This window comes from Sapajus apella, unplaced genomic scaffold (genome assembly GCF_009761245.1).
Source record: "Sapajus apella isolate SASKATOON/1434 unplaced genomic scaffold, GSC_monkey_1.0 scaffold43, whole genome shotgun sequence".
NCBI lineage: Eukaryota > Metazoa > Chordata > Mammalia > Primates > Cebidae > Sapajus > Sapajus apella.
This window is the reverse complement of record NW_022436983.1, coordinates 239,213-261,597: the sequence shown is the minus strand read 5'-3', so window position 1 is coordinate 261,597 and position 22,385 is coordinate 239,213. Positions and strand designations below refer to the sequence as shown.

General features: G+C 53.8%; 1 protein-coding gene across 9 annotated transcripts in view; it reads right to left on the bottom strand.

Moving 5' to 3' along the window:
* Nucleotides 1-22,385, bottom strand: part of KCNAB2 (potassium voltage-gated channel subfamily A regulatory beta subunit 2) — a 105,740-nt gene that overhangs the window by 65,294 nt on the left and 18,061 nt on the right. For 2 of the 9 annotated variants that reach the window (XM_032301078.1, XM_032301084.1), the window contains exon 1: nt 10,683-10,850. The exons of 4 other annotated variants lie outside the window; for them this stretch is intronic. The gene's annotated coding sequence lies outside the window, so the exon portion shown is untranslated. Of the gene's footprint in view, nt 1-2,645; nt 2,763-10,682; nt 10,851-22,385 lie in introns of those variants that run through there. 3 more of the 9 variants (XM_032301082.1, XM_032301086.1, XM_032301080.1) reach the window with 2 other exon arrangements.

Sequence of the window (22,385 nt, the reverse complement as noted above, 5' to 3'; positions counted from 1 at the left end):
CACAGCCTGTCCCCAGGGAGCCCCCCATGGAGGCTGCGTAAACAAACGTGGCCCACTGGAGGCAGGATGTCCTCACACAGGCCTGCAGAAGGAGCTGGGGCTGGGGGCTGGGGGCTAGGAAGCCTGTACCTTTAACAGGGCATGTAGCCCGCCTCTCCCTGCCCCCACCAGCTCACTCTCTCTTGGGTCTCGCTGCTGAGCTAACTTCCAGAATTCCAGAATCACAAACTCAACTTGGGTTGGAAACAGTGAAAGGACTGAGTCACTGGTTCCACGGATGTGGGGTGGGGCCCAAGAATCTGCATTTCTCACAAGTCCCAGGTAACGCTGATGCTGCCAGCCCAGGGACTCGCTTTGAAAACCCCTGGCCTGGAGGTGAGGTCAAGGGCCAGGAGTCTAAGCAGGCCAGAGCCAGCCTGCTGCCTAGTTTTGTAAATAAAGTTTTATTGGAACACCTCCATGCCCATTTGTTTAAGAATCCTCTTGGGCTGCTTCTGAGCTACAAAGGCAGGGCTGAGGAGCTGCAACAGAGACTGCCTGGCTGGTAAAGGCTAAAATATTTACTATCTGGTCCTTTACAGAGAAGTCTGTGGGCGTCCGCTCTAAGCCATCCTCTCTCCCAGGCTCAGGGGACACTTCGCCGCACCTCCTCTCCCACCCCACCCTCAGATGCCACTGCTGCTTCCCAGCCCCGAGAAAACACAAGCAACCAGAAACCACCTTCCTTCCTGTGGCTACCCAGGAACTGGCCCCACAGTGTCCATGCTGCCCCATGCCTTTCTCTCTTTCTTTTCTTTTTGGGGACAGGGTCTTGCTCTGTTCTGCAGGCTGGAGTGCAGTGGCATGATCATGGCTCACTGCAGCCCCAAACTATGGGGCTCAAGTGATCCTTCCACCTCAGCCTCCCACTGAGACGGGATCTGTGCTCAAAGTTGCCTGCCATCCCTCCTGTGGCTACCCAGGAACCGGCCCCACAGTGTCCACAGCCACGTGGTCACCCCCAGCCCCACACACACTCAAGGGCACCCCAAGCCCATTCCTCCTTCTTCAGGAGGCACTGCCAGCTGCACTCAATCAGTTATTATTTTTCCCAAAGAAAACAAAAATCACAGTTTCTTTCTTCCCTTTTTTTTTTTTTTTTTTTTTGGAGACAGAGTCTCACTCTGTCGCCTAGGCTGGAGTGCAGTGGCAAGATTTTGGCTCACTGCAACCTCTGCTTCCTGCCTCAGCCTCCCAAGTAGCTGGGATCACAAACCATTCGCCATCACACCCGGCTAATTTTTGTATTTTTAGTAGGGATGGGTTGTCACCATATTGGCCAGGTTGGTTTTGAACTCCCAACGTCAAGCTATCCACCCGCCTCACCTCCTTAAGTGCTGGGATTACAGGCGTGAGCCACTGCAGCCAGCCTAAAAAGCAGTTTCTTAGACTCACTTTCTTCTCCACTGTTTCTCGCCTTTCATTCACAAGGAAATTCCTCAAAAAGTTTTCCTTCACTTGTGAGATTCCTCTCCTTCCAGCTCATAAACCGACACTGGTCAGCCTCTGCCCTCACCACTCCATGGGAGTTGCCCTTGCCAAGTCCGTGGGTAACCTCTTCATTGCTAGGTCCAGCAGTGGCCACTGCATGGGGCGACAGAGGTGCTACCTGTGGCTTCCCCAGCTCCCAGGACTCCACGCCCCTCTCATCCCTCCAGCCACTCCTTTTGAGTCTCCTGGGTTTCTTCCTCTCATCTCTGTCCCCCAGTGGCTGCCTTTGCTCAGGTCTTGAACCTCTTCTTTTCCATCCCCATGAAGCCCCTCAGATTTTCCGTCTCGTGGCTCTGAACCCCACTGCTCTGCTGCAAACCCCTCACCGCCTACCTCTCCCCTGAACCCCAGAGCTGTGTATTCCCTGCTTGTGCGGCTCAACTACGAGGGTGGGGAATGGGCGCCTCAGATTCCCAGATCGGACACTGAGCTCCCGACGGCCCTCACCCCCAGCCCAGTTCTTCCCAGGGTGGCCCCAGCTGAGTAAAGAGTTCCCTGTCCTCCCAGGTGTCAGTCCCACTCCAGGGTGTCACCCCAACTCCTTCCTTCCTCCCACGTCCCACCTCCCACACCCAATCTGTCCCTGGGCTGGGACCCGTGCTTCTCCCGATCTCCTCCCCGGCCCAGGCTGCTGCTGGCTCTCGAGCTGCTCCTCACAGCGTTCCCCGTGCCCACCTCCACCCCTACTGCCCGACTCTATGGGGCCAGGGTGATCATACCAGAACATGAGTCAGATCATGTCATTACTTCGCTCAAAACCTCCCAAGGGCTTCCAATCTACTCAGAGTCAGAGTCCAGTCTCAACAGTGGCGCCATGACCTTGCTAGCCACAAATCCCTGCCGAGCCCCTCACACACTGGCCCCTGCCGCACTGGCTCCCTGGAGGTCTGTGAACCCAGCAGACTCACTCCTGACTCAGGCTTCATGCCCTCCTCCTGTCCCCATTCAGCTTCTGACACCCCACAGTCTGCCTGAGCCCCTCCCACGCTGGCCTCTTTATGCCAAGGTCACCTTCTCACGGAGGTCTTCCCTGGACACCTCCCTTGCTTCGCAGTCCCCTCTCCCCCATGCTCCCTGGCCCCTCCCCTGGGCTGTTTCTCCCCAGTGCCTGTCACCTGTTCACACGCCTTCACCTCCACCTACTCTTCTCGCTTATGCTGTCTGCCGACCAAGATGCCGGCTCCGGGAAAGCAGGGAGTTTTGTCTGCTGTTTTCCCAGCGGTGCCTGGCACCTAGTAGACACCGAACAGGTATTTGTTGAGTGAATGAATGAATGGATGACTGGGCGGATGCCTCTGTGACCCAGCCTGCTGAAGGCTGGAGGACAGAGGGCACTAGAGAGGTGGCCGGGGCTCGAGGTCTGCGTGACTGCAGGTAGCACAGCCCGCAGCGCTGGGGACATGGCTTGCATGTGGAACAAGGGCAGCTTTTTCCGCAGGGTGCAATGCCCACTGTGTCCAGTGGGGGTGCTCAGGGCAGATACACGTGCAGGGACAAGCGGCACCGCTGGCCACTTAGGGAGACGTCCTTGGGAGGCCACCTGTCCCAATCCCTACCCCTCTGGACTCCGAGAAGTGCTGACCCCAAGGTCAGGCTGTATCTATGCTAGCAGCCAGCTTTCCTGCCTACAGCCACAGGTGGGAACTGGACACTGTTTGATGAGCACTTTATAAGAACTGCAGGTCACCAACATAGCCTCTGTTTCATTCCTCCCCAGGGTCCCAGCAGCCCAGCCCACCACCTTTGCCACCTCCCAGGGGAGGAGGAGTTGATGAGATTTCCCCACAGTCCCTGCTTTGCATTTCAGGATGCAGGACACACGGGCAGAGCTGACTGGCCCAGAGTCTACCGCCACTGTCCAATCAGGAGTGGCTGCATCTGCCAAGTGGCCAATCCCTGTGGAGCTGACATCCTACATGGAGATCCCATGAGGTCCAAGCTGGTGTAGTGGCTCCTTCAGCGCAGAGGGTGGCAGGCACAGCTAAGCTGAGTGGCCCCGGGATCCCTGACATCTCCAGGACTTGGGAGAACAGGTGTCAGAAACAGTTTGCCAACACACCAGACCCATAAGGGGGAGCCCAGCAGCAGAGGGGGTGCAGGGCCTGGGGTCCAAGCAGGGAGTCCACGGTCTGTGTCTCTCCCATCATCTCCACTTTCACTTGGTCTGCGCGTGACCTGGAGCAAATCTCCCGGATTCAGATTTGGAGAAACTGAAGCATGGAGCGCTTACAAAGGCTTGCCCAACTTTCTCATGGAATACTGAAGCAAGATGTCACAATGCTTGGAGCCCAGGAAGGAATCCAGTCATTAAATCCTAGCTCTTCCCCTTTACGTGATTCGCTGACAAGGACAGGGGAACCCAGGAAGGTTGGTAGGCTCCCTCTATGAGCATTTTCTTTCTTCTTACCAACTTACTACTTTGAAAACTTTCAAACCTCATAAAAGTGGAAATAATTAGAATAGCAATAGATACCAATATATTCTTCATCCCAATCAATCACCAATTGTTTACCTCTTGTCTCACTTGTATGCATTCCTGATCCTTTTTCTCTCTCCACGCACAGGCACACACTTGCACACACGCACATGCATACACGCACAGGCACACACACACATGCACACGCACAGGCACACACATGCATACATGCACACACACACATGCACACATCCGCACATGCAGACATATGCACAAATGCACACACCCACGTACATGCACACACCCACGCACACATGCACATACACAGGGATACACACATGCACACATGCGTGCACACCCACACCCACACGAACACATCCATATGCACTCACATGTGCACATGCACACACACACATACGCGCACATGCACACACACATGCACACCCCCCACATGCATGCATACGCACATGGACACATGCACACACACTTTTCTCTGAACTGTTTGAAAGTGTGTTGCAATCCCCTGAGCTCCACCCCTCAATATGCAGCACTCATCTGAGAATTTTGTCTAAACCACACCACCAGCATTGTCCCTAAGATACTTAGTTCAATATCACCTGATCTTCTATTCGGTGTTCCCAATTATTCCAAAATAACTCCTACTGTTTTACAAAAATCTGGGATCCATTCAAGGCTCACAGTGGCATTGGTTATTGACTCTCATCTCTCTCCGTCTAGAAGCAATCCCCCATTTTTTTCATTTTTGTTTTTTATGACACTGACCTTTTTGAAAGTTCAGGTCATCTGTCCTGCAGACAGTCCCTCGGTTTGGATTTGTCTGATTACAGCTTCAGGATTCAATTTAGCTGAACCTTTTTGGGGCGATCTTGTCTTTCTCATGCATCCAGGCAGGGGCGAACAAGTGAGTTTGTCCATCGAGGGCAAAATCGGGTCTGGCCAATTGGTTAAGGTGGTGTCCGCCAGGGCAGACACGAAAATTCCTTTTTTCATGATTAACCAGGAATCACAGGGAAGGTTCTTTGAGGCTGTGTGAATATCTGGTTCCCCCATGACCTCCCAGTGGGAGTGTTTTCTCAACTGCAGCTTTTCTAGAAAGGCCAAATATGTTGCCAGTTTGGGCTCTGAATGCAGCGTTGGTGAGAGGACAGGAAGCTGAGTTTATTTGAACACAGAAAGGAATCCTGGGGGCCTTGGACTGTCATCAAAGCCACAGCCCCAGGAAGGTGTCGCTGGTGAGGCTCTTTCAGGGACCTATGGGAGGTCCACAGGGCCCCTTTTTGGGACTCTGGCTCTTGGAGCAAGCCTGGGCTGTAAGATTGAGGGCTGGCAGTTCCATCCCCATGCTGCCCCATGCCCTTCTTTCTTTTCTGAGACAGGGTCTCACTCTGTTCCCCTGGCTGGAGTGCAGTGGCATGATCACGGCTCACTGCAGCCCCAACCTATGGGGCTCAAGAGATCCTTCTACCTCAGCCTCCCAAGTAGCTGGGACCACAGATGTGCACCACTGAGCCTGGCTAACTTTTGTATTTTTTATAGAGACGAGGCCTTACTCTGCAGCCAAGGCCGGTCTCCAACTCCTGGGCTCAAGTCATCCTCCTGCCTCAGCCTCCCAAAGGGCTGGGATTATAGGCCTGAGCCACTGCACCCAGCCAGCGTTGGCAGTTTTTTGGAAAAGATTGACCCATACATGATTCCAGGCAAGGGCACACAAGGAGAAGCAGCCCCAGACGAAATGGACAAATGGAGCAAAACTCTCTGGGCACAGCCAACCGAGGCGAGGAGGCCTCTCTCGGGCTCTCAGTTTCCTCATCTGCACAGTGGGGGACCTTGGACCACAATTTCTCTGTTGGAGCTAATGGTCAATGACTATTATTTGGGGGGCAAATGTGCCGTGGGAGGGCTGAGTAGGAGCTTTGGTGGCTCCGTCCCTGATTTCCTCCACCACAGCATCAAAGACGGAATCTGTACCCTGTTAGAGCCACATGAGCTGTTTGCATAGATGGAAAGAGGTCAGTGCACCGGGTGAGAGAAGGAAACGAATGAGCGGCTTAAGCCAAGAAACTACAAGAAAGGTCAGGACTGAGTCCTGGTGTCAAGGACAGAGATACGAAATAATAGAAGACAATTTCTGATTGGACTTGGTGGGGGACAACCTGTTACGGTTATCCAGATGTTCTGGTTGACGGAGCTGGCACCTGACTTGCACAGGGAGGGCATGAGGGTGGGGGGTGGAGTTACTGACCCCAAAGCCTCACTTCTCCCAGCATCCATGTCCTTTGCTAAGTGACTTTGCTGCCTCTCCTCAACACACACACACATGCGCGCACATACCTACTCACATACACACACACTTACACATACACACACATACCTACACAAATGCACGCACACCTATATACATACCTACTTACATACATACACACATCTACACACACATACACATATACCTACTCACATATGTACACATACACATATACCTACTCATATGCATACACACACACCTACACACTTGCACACACATACCTACACACATGCACATACATATACTTACAGACACACACCTATGCACATGCACACACCCCTACACACACGTACACACATACACATACACACATATATATACACATACCTACACACACACACATACACATATACCTACTCACATACATACACACACATGCACACACCTACACACATGCACACATACCTACTCACATACATACACACACATGCACACACACCTACACACTTACACATACCTACACACATGCACATACACTTACACAGACACATACCTACACACATGCACACATACCTACACACATGCACACACATACACAGATCCCCTACATACATACATATACACATACCTACACACACATACACATAGCCCTACACACGTACACACACCTACATGTGTACACACATACAGGCATACACACCTCCACATGTACACATACACATACACACATACCTACACACATACACATACATATATATACACACATACATATACACATATACACACATATGCAAAAAGAGACATATACACACACATGTTGAAGGGGCAAACTCCTGGCCTTATCCTCCTGGGCAGCCATGTGACTTGCTTTGGCCTAAGGAAGTGGGCAGATGTCTCAGTCACAGGGGACTTGCCCTGGAACCTCTGCCATGGTCATGGGACGTGCATGCCCTAGCCCACCCTGCTGCAGATGCAAGAGCCACCCCACCTGGACCAGGCAACCCCAGCGCCTCTGTGACCTGGAACCAGATGCCCCATGACTGCATGATAAATAAATGCTCCCTGTGGCTGCCAGCCACATCATTATACAGAATTCGCCTCAGCGCTTAACCTCAGGGCTCCAGGGAGCAAGTTCTTCTTTGATTTAATCTCCAGGGTCATACTTATAAACGCTGAATTATAAGTCCAGTGGGTACCTGGAAACCTACTTCCAGTTCTTGCAAAAGGCCATATCTGTATCTTTATTGTAGATTCTGGAGTAGGAAAATGTGGGCTGGCTGGAACCTTCCTTTCGTGAGAAGTCTCGATCCAATGTTAGTACTTTGAGGCTGGAGAGGGGATCTCCCTTTAAGCTGAAATCTACCAGTGCCGACTGCACAAGTGCCTCTCTTCGTCGGGAGCTGGTGGATGACATTATTCCACCCTCTTTGGGTGACCCGAGGCGATCAGTCTGGCTTCCTGGGAAGGAGGTGAGGCCCAGTCAGTGGTTCCAATCTGGGCTTTGGAGTTGGCACTGGCTGGTGCCCTAACACTGCCATGGGCTCATCAATGACCTTGGGTAGTTCTCTCAACCTTCCTAGTGTCGGTTTCTCCATCTGTAAAATGGGACGATAATGAGGGAGGACTCAGTGTGTTAACAGGCAGGGGTGAGCAACGGGGGCCGCAGGAGCTGGGACTAGCCTGTGCCCCGCCCTGGTGTCACATCAGGCACAGGTGCAAGGAAGGCTCTGGCCCCAGGTCTGGGCATGCCTCCTGTGGAGTCACTGACCACAGCTGCCTCCTGGACATCTGCGCCGTCTGCATGAGGGCAGGTGAAGCTGCATCCCGGGCAGTGGTCTTGCCCTCCAGGAAGTCGGTGTTTGAAAGTCCTCAGCCTTGCGTAACACCTGCTCTTCTGGCTCCTGGTCTCCTTCCCTGTCAGGAGGCTTTTCAGTCTTTTCACTTTCCCAGAAAAGGCTCATCTTTTATAGATGTGACCGGCCACGCCTAAGTGTGAGCCCACGCCTCAGGGTGTCGTGGCGGGACCTGTGGCGCTTAGGCTCTCTGTGGCTGCATCCAAATCCCGAATCCAGAAGGTTCCAGAAGGCTGGTCTGCAGATCCCTGAAGTTTTAAGAATGGTCACCTTGTATTCCTTATCTATTGCCAGGTGACTTGGACTCACAGCTTTCAAAAGGCCAACCCTAATACGATGGGCACAGTGGACACCTGAAGGCCATCGTGGAGGTCAGCGACGCACCACCAACACCAGCAATGGAGTCTCCCCCGATTCACCTCTGTACCCATATCCCATAAGACTGCTGGGAGGTCAGCTCCTCCGGGCGGGGAGCTTCATGTCTCGTTCATGGATGTGCCCCTGCACCCAGCATGTGGTAATGCCTAGTGAACAAGGCGGAAGGGAGGGAAGGGGGCTCATCCAGGCTGGGTGTGACGCCCTGGGTGTCTTCCGGAAGGCCTGGGGCGAGGACTCCAGCATCTGCTTGTTGAACTGAAGTTATGTTGCATGTTGCTTCGGGAACCCTGGAGGTCCCCCCCGCCAAGTCCCTGAGATATCTGCCGTGACTACCGCCTGGCACAAAACCCTGGTCTGTTTGTTTTGCGGGCCAGAGCCTGGAGGAGCCCTGGCGGTGACTGTGCCTCCAGCAGAGACAGGAAGAGGTGTAACTGCTCAAAACCGCATGACACAGAAGGGCACTTGCACAACACACTTCCCCTCTCACCCAGGAGCGAGGCGCTCACACAGGAGCCCAGTCCTTTCCTGAGGAGGATCAGACGGCAAAGAGTACAGGCTGCAGCGAAGGCAGCCGCGGACTCCGAGGGCACGAGGCGTCACGACCCCAGGGGGTCGTCTGCCTGGGGGTCATCCTGGGGATCTGGCAGAAAGGCCTACTTGTCGGAAGGATGCCCCAGAGGGTGGACAGGGTTTGGGAGGTCAGCATAACCCAGTTTCCCAACAGCTCCATCGAGACTTCGGCTCAGATGCAGCCAGAGGAATGCGGGGAGAACCATGCACCTTACTAGAGATTGGAGCTGACCATCAGGAGTCCCTGTTTTTGTCACAGAGAAACCTCAGTCTCTCCTCTAAGCTCCTGAGGCCTGAGCCGAGGGGACCAGTGGCACATTGACAGATGTCACACAGCTCAGGCAACAGCAGATGCATCCAGACTTAACCACGGTGCCCAAGGTCATGACTGACGAATGGAGCACTTATGATAGTACATCACATCAACGCCTCACTAAAAATTGTCAGGAAGATCACAGACCAGAAATTTCAGTCTCTTCAAAGCACATTCAATGCTGCTCCCTGAGTACAAACACCACAGGTCTAGGCTGCTGCAAGGACATCTAACCAATGCTGCAATGAACAAAAAACAGACCACAGCCCCAAAATTCACGTGCCAGTGCCAGCTCCATCCTGCCTCTCAGTGACCACAGGGGAAGGTACAGTGCCGTGCAGGGCCCCTCACCTGGTAGTGGGTGGTGGGGACCCCAGCGCTGCACAGATGGCGCGGCCCACAGCGAGTCAGGGGCTGCCCAGGCTGCTCACTCAGTCGCTGGCTGGGCCTGTCCCCTGCGGTGGCAGCAGGAGCCCTCACTGGTTCTGAGTTCCCCAAAACCACATGTCCAGGCCCCCTGGCCTCCTCCTTTCAGCCGTCCACACACAGACACACACACAGACACATAACACACACACACAAATGTGCCCCCCAGGAGGCTTACAGCCTCCTCCCTCCATGACCGCACCCTGCACCCATATCCTCCCAAGGGGAAGTGGAGGAGGAGAGTGAGGGGATGCGGAAAGCCACAGTCACCAGGGAGCCCCTTGCCCTCCCCTCTGGCACAGTGACCTCAGGGCTGTGTAAGGGGTTGCAGGGTGGGGAAAGGGTCTGAGGGGTCTTTATCCCACACCACTGCCCCATGCTCAGCCCCAAGGATGAGGGAAGAGAGGAGGGATCGGGGACCCACGCCAACACTGTTCAAGGCAGGGGACTTCAAGCCTTCCACCCAGAGATGGGAATCCCCAGGCCAGGGCTTCCCGGAGAGAGCAGACAAGATGGGCAGGGCTCTCCCCAGGAGCTGCCAGCCCTGCCCCCTGCAGAGGGACAGAAGTGGCCCCACAGGGCTCTCGATCTCCCAGCATCTCCCTCATCGTTGCCCCAGGGATGAGAGCGGAAGCCAGTGGAGAATGTGTCGTGTTCAGACACCCCTGCCAGGTGCCAGGCCCACTCTGCCCAGCAGCAGCAACAAGGAGCCTCGCAGGGCTGAGCTGCGTTGGTCAGGGTGCCTTCTGGGTCAGCTCACCCTCAGGCTGAGGCCAATCCCTAGGTGACCACTCGGGGCTCCGCGGTGCAGGCTAGCACAATTAACCCTGGACACTAGGCAGGCACCTAAGCCCTGCTCAGGGAGCTGGGGCTGCCCACCCATCAGATACAGAATCCATCCTGGAAAACCAGATCCCGGGAGTACCCTGGTACCTGCTCCTGAATGGGAACGACCGGAGACAAGGCCATTTTCCAAGCACTCAGGGGAAGGCGAGGTCACACATCTGCTGTAGAGTGCGCGCCCTGGGACCACAGCACCCAAGAGGAAGTTGGTGCACCACATGCCAGAGCTCGTGCACTGCCACCGCAGAGCGGAGAAGCCTGGCACAGTGGGGTGCCTGGGCGTGGCCTCTGCTCCCAGGCATGCCTAGCGCCATGACCCAGATGGGAGGGCCCAACACCTGTGACTGTCCTGGCAGAGCAGCAGTGGCCAGATGGGGCAGGAGGCAGGCAGAGGAGAGAGAGCAAGTGGGTGTGAGGGGGCAGCCCAGGCCTGTCCCTGCACTGCCCCTTGGGGGCGGAAGGCAGACCCAGACCTCCCCTGTTGGTGCGGAGCCCCTTTCTCAGGGCAGGGTGCTGGTGATGTTGAAGAGCTCCCCTCACTGCTGCCGGCTGTGTGCCGGGTGGGGGGGTTGCCCACTTTTAACCTCAGCTCCCTCATCCGATCTTCCCCGCTGCCCTGGAAGGAGTCCTGCTGCCCCTCACGCCACAGGTGATGCCACGGAGGGTCTCAGGGCCCTGGACTCAGGGCTGGCTGGCTCCAGAGTGCGCTGTGAGCTGTGCACTGCAGAGAAGCCCAGGGCAGGCTCTGCCGCTCCATCTCCCATCCCTGTGCAAGGACACAGAGGGGGCAGGTGGCCCTGGGAAGGATGGGCCAGAGGGGAGAGCACCCTCTGGGGGGTTTTCTTTCTCCCGTGGCCTCCCCCTGCTCTGCTATTCCTTCTTGGGGAGGCCCCTCCTCCCTCCCACACCAGCTGCCGAGTCTGGGCCAGGCTCTCTGGTGACTCACTCTGGGGACAGCCCAAGCTCTTTGGGGTGCCAGGCAAAGGGAGGACTTGGGTGGAACATTCCATCTCCTGCGGTGCCAGCCACCTGCTCTGTGCTGAGTCCCCGGTCCCAGGCCACCCCCATGTGTGTGATTCCAGGAGGGAGGCCAGCACCCTCTCTCCCGGCGTGGGCACACAGCTCTAAAGCCGACACCAGGGTTGGCGCTGTGTGTTCCCAGCAGGTTAAAGATAAGGACAGGATTTGGGGGGGTAGAAAGAGGAAAAGGGAAAATATAATAGTTCGGGTGCTCAGTAAGAAAGCAGAGGTGCTGAGAGACAAACAGGAGGGAGAAGAGGGAAGGAGGAAGGTGAGCAAACAGGAGAATGAAAAAGAAACGGAGAGACGCCGTGGGGGAGAACTGGTGGGGAGCAACCCATGTTGAACCAGCCCTAGGCCTTGCCCCCAGCCCTGGCCGAGACATACTTTTTACGGATGGGGGAATCGAGGCCCAAGAATATTAAATAACGTCCAAGGTCACTTGGTGAAATTAGTGGCAAAGCTAGAACCAGAGCCTGGGTGTGTCCAGCTCCAAATGGGGGCTCTTTCCTCACACACACCTTGACCTCCCCACCCTGGAGCCGCCCATGGACCTCTGGTTCTGGACAGGTGACCTCCACCACCAACCAGGGCCAGGGGAGCAGCCACTATCCTCTTGGCTCCCAGTATGGGGATGTTGCTGTGACTCCGTGGGTCTCCAAACACAGACTGTAGTCACGGCTGTCACCGACCACAGCAGAGGTTAAAGTTGGATGCTGCGAGGCTAACCCCACTGGCGGTTTTGCAGTTTCAGACACACTGACCCAGCCCTCGAACCTCATTCCTGGCTCTTAAACACAAACGGTATTTTTCAGATATTTGCCAACTCTTTTCTAAAAAAGCTTCTTTGTACGAGGAAGGCAGGTGACCGGTAAAGGCTGGGTGGCAGATTAGAGGTACTTCATTTAAAAGACACTCAGGGCTGGCTGCGGTGGCTCACACATGTAACCCAGCACTTTGGGAGGCCGGGGTGGGAGGACTGCTTGAGGCCAGGAGTTTGACACCAGTCTGGGCAACATAGTGAGACCCAAGTTCTAACACAAAATTTAAAAATCAGCCAGGCGGCTGGGTGTGATGTCTCACGCCTGTAATCCCAGGACTTTGGGAAGCCAAGGCGGATAGGTCACCTGAGTTTGTGAGTTTGAGACCAGCCTCACCAACATGGTGAAATCCTGTCTCTACTAAAAATAAAAAAAATTAGCTGGGTGTGGTGGCAGGTGCCTGTAATCCCAGCTACTCGGGAGGCTGAGGCAGGAGAATCGCTTGAACCCAGGAGGAGGAGTTTGCAGTGAGCCTAGATCACACCATTGCACTCCAGCCTGGGTGACAAGAGGAAAACTCCATCTCAAAAGAAAAAAAATATTTAGTCAGGCATGCTAGTGCATGCCAGTGGTCCCAGCTATTTGGGAGGCTGAGGTAGGAGGATCCCTTGAGCCCAGAAGTTTGAGGTTACAGTAAGCCATGATCATGCCACTGGACTCCAGCCTGGGCAACATAACAAGACCCACCGCTATAAATAAATAGATAGGTAAATAAAAATAGCGGGAACCATCAACAGTAATAAAGCAACCCAGAGTGAGTGAAAAGACTTGCAAATCATATATCTGACAAGCGATTCATATCCAGAAAATATCCAGAACAAAAATTCAACAGAAAACCAAACAGCCCGAATATAAAAATGGCAAAGGACTGAATAGACACTTCTCCAAAGACAACACACAAATGGCCAATAAACACATTAAAAGACACTCAACATCACTAACCATTAGGAAATGCAAATCAAGACCACGGTGAGATGCTACCTGGCGCCATTAGGATGGCTGTGGTAAAAAAGCCCGGAATTGTAAGTCCTGGCAAGGTGTGGAGAAACGGGTCCCCTTGTGCACTGTTGGTGGGAATGTGAAATGGCACGGCCACTATAGAAGACAGTAGTGTTGCTCTTTGAAAACTAAAAATAGAATTACCATATGACCCAGCAATTCCACTTCTGGGGATATACCCTAAATCACGCAAACAGGGTCTCAAAGGGATATCTGTACCCGTGTGTTCATAGCAGCATGATTTGCAATAGCTAAAATGTGGAAACAACCCATATCCATTGATGGATAAAGAGATAAGCAAAGGCTGGGTGCGGTGCCTCACACCTGTAATCCCAGCACTTTGGGAGGCTGAGGCAGGCAGATCACTTGAGGTCAGAAGTTCAAGACCAGCCTGGCCAGCCTAGTGAAACCCCTTCTCTACTAAAAATACAAAATTAGCCAGGTTTTGTGGAAGGCAACTGGAATCCCAGCTGCTCAGGAGGCTGAGGCATGAGAATCACTTGAACCCAGGAAACGGGGGTTACAGTGAGCCGAGATCGTGCCACTGTACTCCAGCCTGGGTGACAGCGAGGCGGCCTCCCCGATTGCTCTAGGACAGGGGTTGGCAAACTGCTTCAGCCCGAGGGCCAAGTCCAGCCTGTCACCTGTGTTTGTGTGGCCCTCGAGCTAAGAATAATTTTTTTTTTTTTTTGAGACGGATTCTCATTCTGCTGCCAGGCTAGAGTGCAGTGGTGCGATCTGGGCTCACTGCAACCTCTCTCTGCCTCCCAGGTTCAAGCGATGTGCCCGAGTTCAAGTGATTTGCCTCAGCGTCCCGAGTACAGATTTGGGCCACCACACCCAGCTAATTTTTGTATTTTTAGTAGAGACGGGATTTCACCATGTTGGCCAGGATGGTCTTAAAAACTCCTGACCTCGTGATCTACCTGCCTCAGCCTCCGAAAGTATTGGGATTACAGGTGTGAGCCACTGTGCCTGGTCAAGCCTAATTTTTACAGTTTTATTTATTTCATTTTAATTTTTTTTTTGAGACGGGATCTTGCTCTGTCGCCCAGGTTGGAGTGCAGTGGCATAATCACAGTTCGCTGCAGCCTCGAACTCCTGGGCCCAAGTGATCCTCCTGCCTCAGCCTCCAAAGTGGCTGGAACTACAGGCGCGTGTCACCACCCCCAGCTAATTTTAAATTTTTTTGCGGAGACAGAGTCTTGCTATGTTGCCCAGGCTGGTCTCAGATTCCTGGCCTTACACTGTCCTCTTGCCTCAGCCTCCCAAAGTGCTGGGATTATAGGTGTGAACCACTGTGCCAAGTCTGGTTTTTAGTTTTAAATGAAAGAAAACCAAAAGAAGAATAACATAACACATAAAATTTATATAAAGTTCCAATCTCATCATCCATAAATAAAGTTTTATTGGCATGTAGCCAAGCTCACTTGTTATCTTAGTGAGCCTGGGCTGCTGTAACCAAATACCACAGCCTGGGCGGTTTAAATAACAGGCATTTCTGTTTCATGGTGCCGGAGGCTGGTAAATCCAGCATCAGGGTCCTGGCATATTCGGTTCCAGGTGAGGGCCCTCTCTTGCCCTGTAGACAAAATTCCTTCCTGCTGGGTCCCCACAGGGTAGAGAGGGAGCTCTGGTCTTTTCCTCTTCTTTCCAAGGCACTAATCCTGTCATGGGGCCTCTAACCCAGAATTACAAAATATTATCTGGGCGTCGTGGTGCATGCCTGTGGTCCCAGCTGAGATGCTGAGGCTGGAGGATCGCCTGAGCCCAGGAGGTCCAGGCTGCAATGAGCCACGATCACGCCACTGTACTCCAGCCTGGGCAACAGAGCAAGACCTGAGCTTATCTAAAGCTTATCACCTCCCAGGCCTCACCTCTTAATACCATCACATTGAGGATTAGGGCTGCAGCTGTCAATCTTGAGGGAGAGAAACATGTAGTAGACGGCATGTATTGATGTATCGCCCAGGCTTTCCTGCTACCATGGCGGACCTGAGGAGTTGCAATAGAGACTGAATTTCCTGCAAGCCGAAAACATTTGCCTGGTTGGGTGCAGTGGCTCCTGTTTGTAATCCTAGCACTTTGGGATTGGGAGGCTGTGGGGGGAGGATTGCTTGTTCTGAGGAGTTCAAAGCCAGCCTGGGCAACATAGTGAGACACCTTCTCTACAAAATTATAAAAAATGTAGTTGGGTATGGTTTACAGTTATGGATTACAGGGGTGTGCCTGTAGTACCAACTACTTGGGAGGCTCAGGTGGGAAGACTGCTTGAGCCTGGCAGGTCAAGGCCACAGTCACCTAGGATCGCGCTATTGTGCTCCTGCCTGGCAACCAAGTGAGATCTTGTCTCAAAAAAAAATTTTTGGCAAACCCTGCTCCAGGACAACAGCTCCACCAGGAACATAGCCTTTCAGAAGGCCACGCCTCGCTGGGTGTGGTGGCTCAGGTCTGTAATCCCAGCACTTTGGGAGGCCCAGGTTTTTTTTTTGTTGTTGTTATTTTTGAGACGGGAGTCTTGCTCTGATGCCCAGGCTACAGTGCAGTGGCACAATCTCAGCTCACTGCAACCTCCTCCTCCCAGGTTCAAGCAGTTCTCCTGCCTCAGCCTCCTGAGTTGCTGAGACTACAAGTGTGAGCCACCATGCCCAACTCTCTCTCTCTTTTTTTTGAGACAGAGTCTCGCTCTATCGCCAGGCTGGAGTGCAGTGGCACGATCCCGGCTCACTGCAACTTTCGTTTTCCGGTTTCAAGCAATTCTCCTGCCTCAGCCTCCCGAGTAGCTGGGACTACAGGCACGCACCACCATGCCTGGCTAATTTTTTGTACTTTTAGTAGAGATGGGGTTTCACCATGTTGGCCAGGATGGTCTCATCTCTTGACCTTGTGATCTGCCCACCTCGGCCTCCCAAAGTGCTGGGATTACAGGCGTGAGCCACTGCACCAGGCCTCATATTTGTATTTTTACAATGGAGTTTCACCAGGTTTGCCAAGATGGTCTTGAAGTCCTGGCCTCAAGTGATCCGCCTGCCTTGGCCTCCCAAAGTGCTAGGGTTACAGGCGTGAGCCACCTGCACCTGATGGGTCAATCTCTTGAGCCCGGGTTCTAGACTAGCTCAGCAATATACTAAAACCCCATCTCTACTAAAAATACACACACACAAAAGAGAAGTCACCAGGTATGGTAATGTGCACCTGTGATCCTAGCTTCTTGGGAGGCTGAGATGGGAGGATGGCCTGAGGCTGAGGCTGCAGTGAGATGAGAGCATGCCACTGCACTCCAGTCTGGGTGGCAGAGTGAGACCCTATCTCAAAAAAACAGAGCTAAATAAGAAGGCCAGGCTTCCCCTCCAGACACTTGTGCTCCCGTCTGCTTTGCACACACCCATGCTGTACGCACCCCATGTCCCGGCCCCATATGCCTGTCCTTGTGGGCCTGAGTCTAGGACTCCTCTCTCCGGTGGGGGTGGTGGGGGCAGGTCCCACTGAAGTGAGACGACCTATACAGAGCTCAGCACTGTCTCCATGCAAGCTCCTGGTCACAGTATTCTGTGGGCGGGTTTTAGGTGGTTCGTTGACTTTCCAGCCAACCCTGGGATCCTGCTGGGTTTCCTCTTGTGAGACCACAACTTCCTCTCCTGGGGATGCGACACACAAATCCCTTTCATAGCCAGTACCCAGAAGGCAGACCTATTTCAGCTGCAGTGTGATGTGTGGCGTTCTGCCCTTCCCTGCTCACAGTCTCACTCTGGGGGAGGAACAGATGCAGGCGGTCCGCTCGACGCTGGTCGAGCTCCTGTCTGGGGCTCACGCAGAAGTCCAGTGGGAGGTCCATGCCCCGCAGCGTCACTGCCGATGTCCACTGTCTGCCCCCCACCCGAGCCATGCCACATGTGGGCAGCACCCCAAAGCCTTCCTACAGAGGCAAACCTCACAGCTTAAAAGCTCCTTGCACTGTTTTCTGGTAGACACATGTCCAGTCACATGTTATGCACAGTCTTTAAGTGTTTCAGACGGGCCTTGTGAAAATGCCTCATTGAATTCAGTGCATGGCTCCACAGTCTACTGGAAGGATGCTCTGTCTTGAGAGCCCTGTGGTCCCAAAGCGGGGGGGACACACTGACACATTCTCGCAGCCCCAGGTTTGAAATAGCTCCACTGTGACTCATGGAAGCTGGGAGAGAGCTAAGGGATGTCGGCACATCCCAGAGAAAGGACCCGCCGGGAATGAGGTCCTCCCCCAGACCTGGCCTGTGGAGTCCCACCCGCCCCTCACTCGGAGATGTTGGAAGATGGCCCACCTGGGTGCCCTGGGGGATCCTGCTTGGCCCCTGGGAGTCCATGGGAGCCTCCTTCGCTCTGAAAGCTGAAGCTGTCAGCAGGCAGCAGGTGGGTGCCGGTGGCTGGAATGTAGTGCTTCCCTTTACCGTGGGGTCTGAGGCTAATCATGTGACTAAATATCCCTGGACAAAAGATGTTCCTTGCATCACAGAAATCTCATTATTGCAGAATCTTTCTTTTTCAAATAAAAACAACTCTAGGGGCTGGGTGCGATGGCTTACGCCTGTAATCCTAACACTTTGGGAGCCCAAGGTGGGCAGATTGCTTGAGCCCAGGAGTTCCAGACCAATCTGGGCAACATGGTAAAACCCCGGCTCTACAGAAAATACAAAAATTAGCCGGGCATGGTTAATTAACTGAGGCCTGTGGTCTCAGTTACTTCGAAGGCTGAGGTGGGAGGATCGCTTGAGCCCAGGGAGGTGGATGTGCTGGGCCATGATTGTACCACTGCAATCCAGCCTGAGTGACAGACTGAGATCTTGTGTCAAAAATAAATAAATAAATAAATAAATAAATAAATAAATAAATAAATTCCCCTCCAACACCACCAACAAACCACTGCAATCCAGTCTGAGTGACAGACCAAGATCTTGTGTCAAAAATAAATAAATAAATAAATAAATAAGTAAATAAATTCCCCTCCAACACCACCAACAAAAAACCAGCCAATCAACCAACCAAAAATCTCTAAAGCCCCAAATCGACATTAGCATAGCAGACCAACACTGAACTAAGTTCCCATTGACACAGGAGCTGTCTTCAGTGAACAGGATGCTTCCCCAGGATGCTACGGCAGGGAAGGGCAAACTTTTGCAGTGATGGGACAGACAGTTAATATTTTTGGCATTTCAGGTCAGTCCATCTCGGTTATAATTACTCAACTCAGGGTGCAAAAGCAGCCAATATGTAAATGAAAGGTTGTGGCTGTGTTCCAATAAAACTATTTACACAAACAAAAGGTGGGCCTGATCTGGCCCCTGGGCCATGATTTACAGACCTCTGATACATTAAAAAACGAAATGTGAGGCCAGGTGCAGTGGCTCATGTCTGTAATCCCAGCACTTTGGGAGGCCGAGGTGGGCAGATCACCTGATGTCAGGACTTTGAGACCAGCCTGGCCAACATGGTGAAAACCTGTCTCTACTAAAAATACAAAAAGTTATCTGGGTGTGGTGGTGGGCACCTGTATTCCTAGATACTTGGGAGGCTGAGACAGGAGAATCACTTTAGCCTGGGAGTGGAGATTGCCGTGAGCCGAGATTGCACCATTATACTCCATCCTGAAGGACAGAGTGAGACGCCATCTCAAAAAAAAGGGAGATTACTGGTGGCCGGGCATGGTGGCTCATGCCTCCTGTAATCCCAGCACTTTGGGAGGCTGAGGCAGGTGGATCACCTGAGGTCAGGAGTTTGAGACCAGACTGGCCAACATGGTGAAGCCCCGTCTCTATTAAAAAGACAAAAATCAGCCAGGTATGGTGGTGGGCACCTGTAGTCCTAGCTACTCGGGAGGCTGAGGCAGAAGTGCTTGAACCTGGGAGGTGGAGGTTGCAGTGAGTAGAGATTGTACCATTGCACTCTAGCCTGGGCAACAAAGCAAGACTGTCCAAAAAAAAAAAAAGGACGGTGACCTAGTCTGTAATGAAATTAAGGCAAAAGTGCAAATCCTAATGCTGTGCACAGCACATGCTGCTCTGAGGACCCATGTGTGCCCAAGCTGCAGGCCTGTCCTTCTGCGGGGACATTCTGAGTCTGAAGGGGAGCTCCTTCAGGCCAATGAGGAAACTTTCTGGCCAAGTGGTTCCCATGCTGGTGCTAGCCTAGCCTCTGACCTCACTGCCTGGCGAGGGTGACAGGGGAGGAGGAGAAGATGCCAGAGGTCTCTGGGTGCCCGCGTGTCCCCTCTGCACTGCCTTCCCTTTGCTGGTACCTGACTTCTCCTCAGATCCCAGGTATCGGACGAGTCTGTTCTGGATAAACACCATCCAGGCATCCTCGCAGCCCTCCCTGTGGGGCTGCTTGCTGGTAAAGCTGAGGACAGCTGGCCGAGCCACGCAGGCTGCTGTCTCTAATGCCACACTATTTTTGGTGACTCTTTTGCCTCATTTATTTTTGATTTGAGTTGCTCATACAGACTGTGTGTTCTTTCTCCCTCCTGCACTGAAATGAAATAAGCGTAGTATTTTTAAACCCCACTTGTGTTACTTCATGATTAGCACAGATGAGCATTGTCCATTGTGGTGCCACATGGCCTCGGGCTTCGGCCCTGAGCCTCACGTGAAGCTGGTCTGCTCCTGGATGTGAGCCTCACTTTTCTAGACACCAAGCCCTACGCTGAAGTTGGACGCTGGATGGCTGGGGGTCCAGGGATATCCAGGAAGTGTTCTCTGGGTACAGTGGGCACAGAAGGATGCCCACCTGAGTAGCAGCCCTAAGCCGTATTATTGTGTGGGCAGTGGTGTCAGAGCTGCTGGTGACCCAGTGCAGTCTGAATGAGGCCACAGGATAAGGGCTTTCCCACACACTCATTCCCCATAATTTTTGCCCGTAATCCTATGAGGTTAGTACTATTGTTTAGGCAGAAATGACAGCTGAGGAAACAGAGGCTTGGAGAGAGAAAGCTGGCCTGCCTTGGTCACCCGGCACGTGGCAGTTCTGGGAGTCCAACCTCTAAAGCACAGACCTGTTCTGTGGCCAGCAGAGAAGTCCAGAGACAAACACTGGAGCGGCCGGAGGCCTCCTGGGGTGAGCTGAGCGGTGCTTCTCAAGATCACCGAGAACACATTGCAGGTGGGGCCTGGGCAGCAGCAGGGGGTGTCAGCAGGAGGCTCCAGGGCAATGCAGGTGCAAGCTAGGGCACCTGGGCAAGGGTGGGAGATGGAGGTGGCAGTGGCTGGCAATCCAAGAGGCTGAGACCACAGGGGCTGCGGGTGGATGCGGGGTGTGGGAAAGACAGGAGGGCAGATGGCTCCTGGGTTTCCAGATGTGAGTGGTCAGTTTCTGAAATGGGTGAGTTGCGGGTGCCATGCTGTGGGGGAGCCCTAGAACCGGTGTCAGCTGTGTCCGGCCTCAGATGCTGACCGGGCATCTGGGTGGGGAGGCTGATGGTATCCTCTGACAGGGCTTCTCCCCAGCCCGGGCTTGGGTGGTGGCTTCTTTCGTGCCCTGGGTCTTTGCAGATTCAGGTCCTTCTACCTGGGATGCTCTTCCTTGGGGTCCCTGCTCAAATGTCATCTCTGTGGAGAGACTGCCCCAGAGAGCGCTCTCTGAGTGTCATGAATGTGTCTTCTGCCAAGTGCCCACCCCAGCTGGTGTGACCGTTCACCTGACTGGCCCCAGAGGGACACTAAGCCCTGGAGGGCAGGGGCTGGGTCTGTCTCGTTTCCTGCTAATCCCTCATGCCCGGAACAGGAACGGACACCTCACTGGTGCCCAGCATGCCTTGGATGGATGCACAAAGGTGTCCCAGCCTGCTCTGAACAAGCTGCTTTCTGCTTAGAGATAACACAGATGCCAGCATGAGGCTGAAGCCAAGCAGAGCGGCGGGAAGTGAAGCATATTCCACTGCTCCTCCTAGGGTGGCCGAGGGGGTTTTGCAGCTGCAGCAACCTCCTCCCAGGCGGTCCCCAGTGGGAGAGGGCAGCCTGCACAGGCCTAGGCTTGCATCCCCGACCTGGACAATGCCATGGGCATGAGTGCATGGGTGAGCACTCTCACAGGAACACACACACACACATACACACATATGCACATACACACACACAGCTCACTACCACCACTGCTGTCACCTCCACCTCTACCACCATCTCTGCCCTCCATCTCCATCATCTCTACCTCCACCTCCATCACCTCCTCCCCCACTACCCCCACCTCTACCATCCCATGACCTCTGCCCCCTCCACCTTCATCACTTCCACCACCACCTCCACTGTCACCTCCACCACGTTCTTCACCACCTCCACCACCACCATGACCTCCTTCCCCTCCTCCTCCATCACCTCCGCCTCCATTGCTTCCACCTCCACCACCTCCACCACCTCGGGCCAGCTCATTTTCCTCCAAGCACTACTGCTTTCAGCTTCTCTCGGAATCTTCCTCCGGCAACCCTCTCGAGCAACTCTGTTCCTCCCCCAGCTGCAGTTCTCACCTCCACACACAAGGGCCCCACAGGTGCCCCTTTAGTCCACTCCCCTGCCCTGGGCTCCAGGTGTTGGCTGCATCCACATGGAGGTCCCTGGAACACCCCTCTCTTGCCCACCTACACCACTCGCCGTGGAAGCTCCTGCCTGGACCATGGTCCACCTGCCACCAGAGCCCTGCTTCTATTTCTCAACAGCAGATCTTTTCATGCCATGCTTTTCTCGAAAGCCCTTCATGGCAGCCCCGGGCTGTCAGCATGATGTCCAAGTGCCTTGGCTTAGCATCCAGAACCATTCACAGCCTTTCCTGTCTACCTTTCCACCTCTCAATCCCCTCTCTGCCCCTGTCATATATCTGCCTGCCTCTCTCCCGTCCACCTGGCCCTGGGCGCACCTGCTTGACTCTCCTCCCTCACACCTGGCCCCGGGCACACCTGCCTGACTCTCCTCCCACACACCTGGCCCTGGGCACA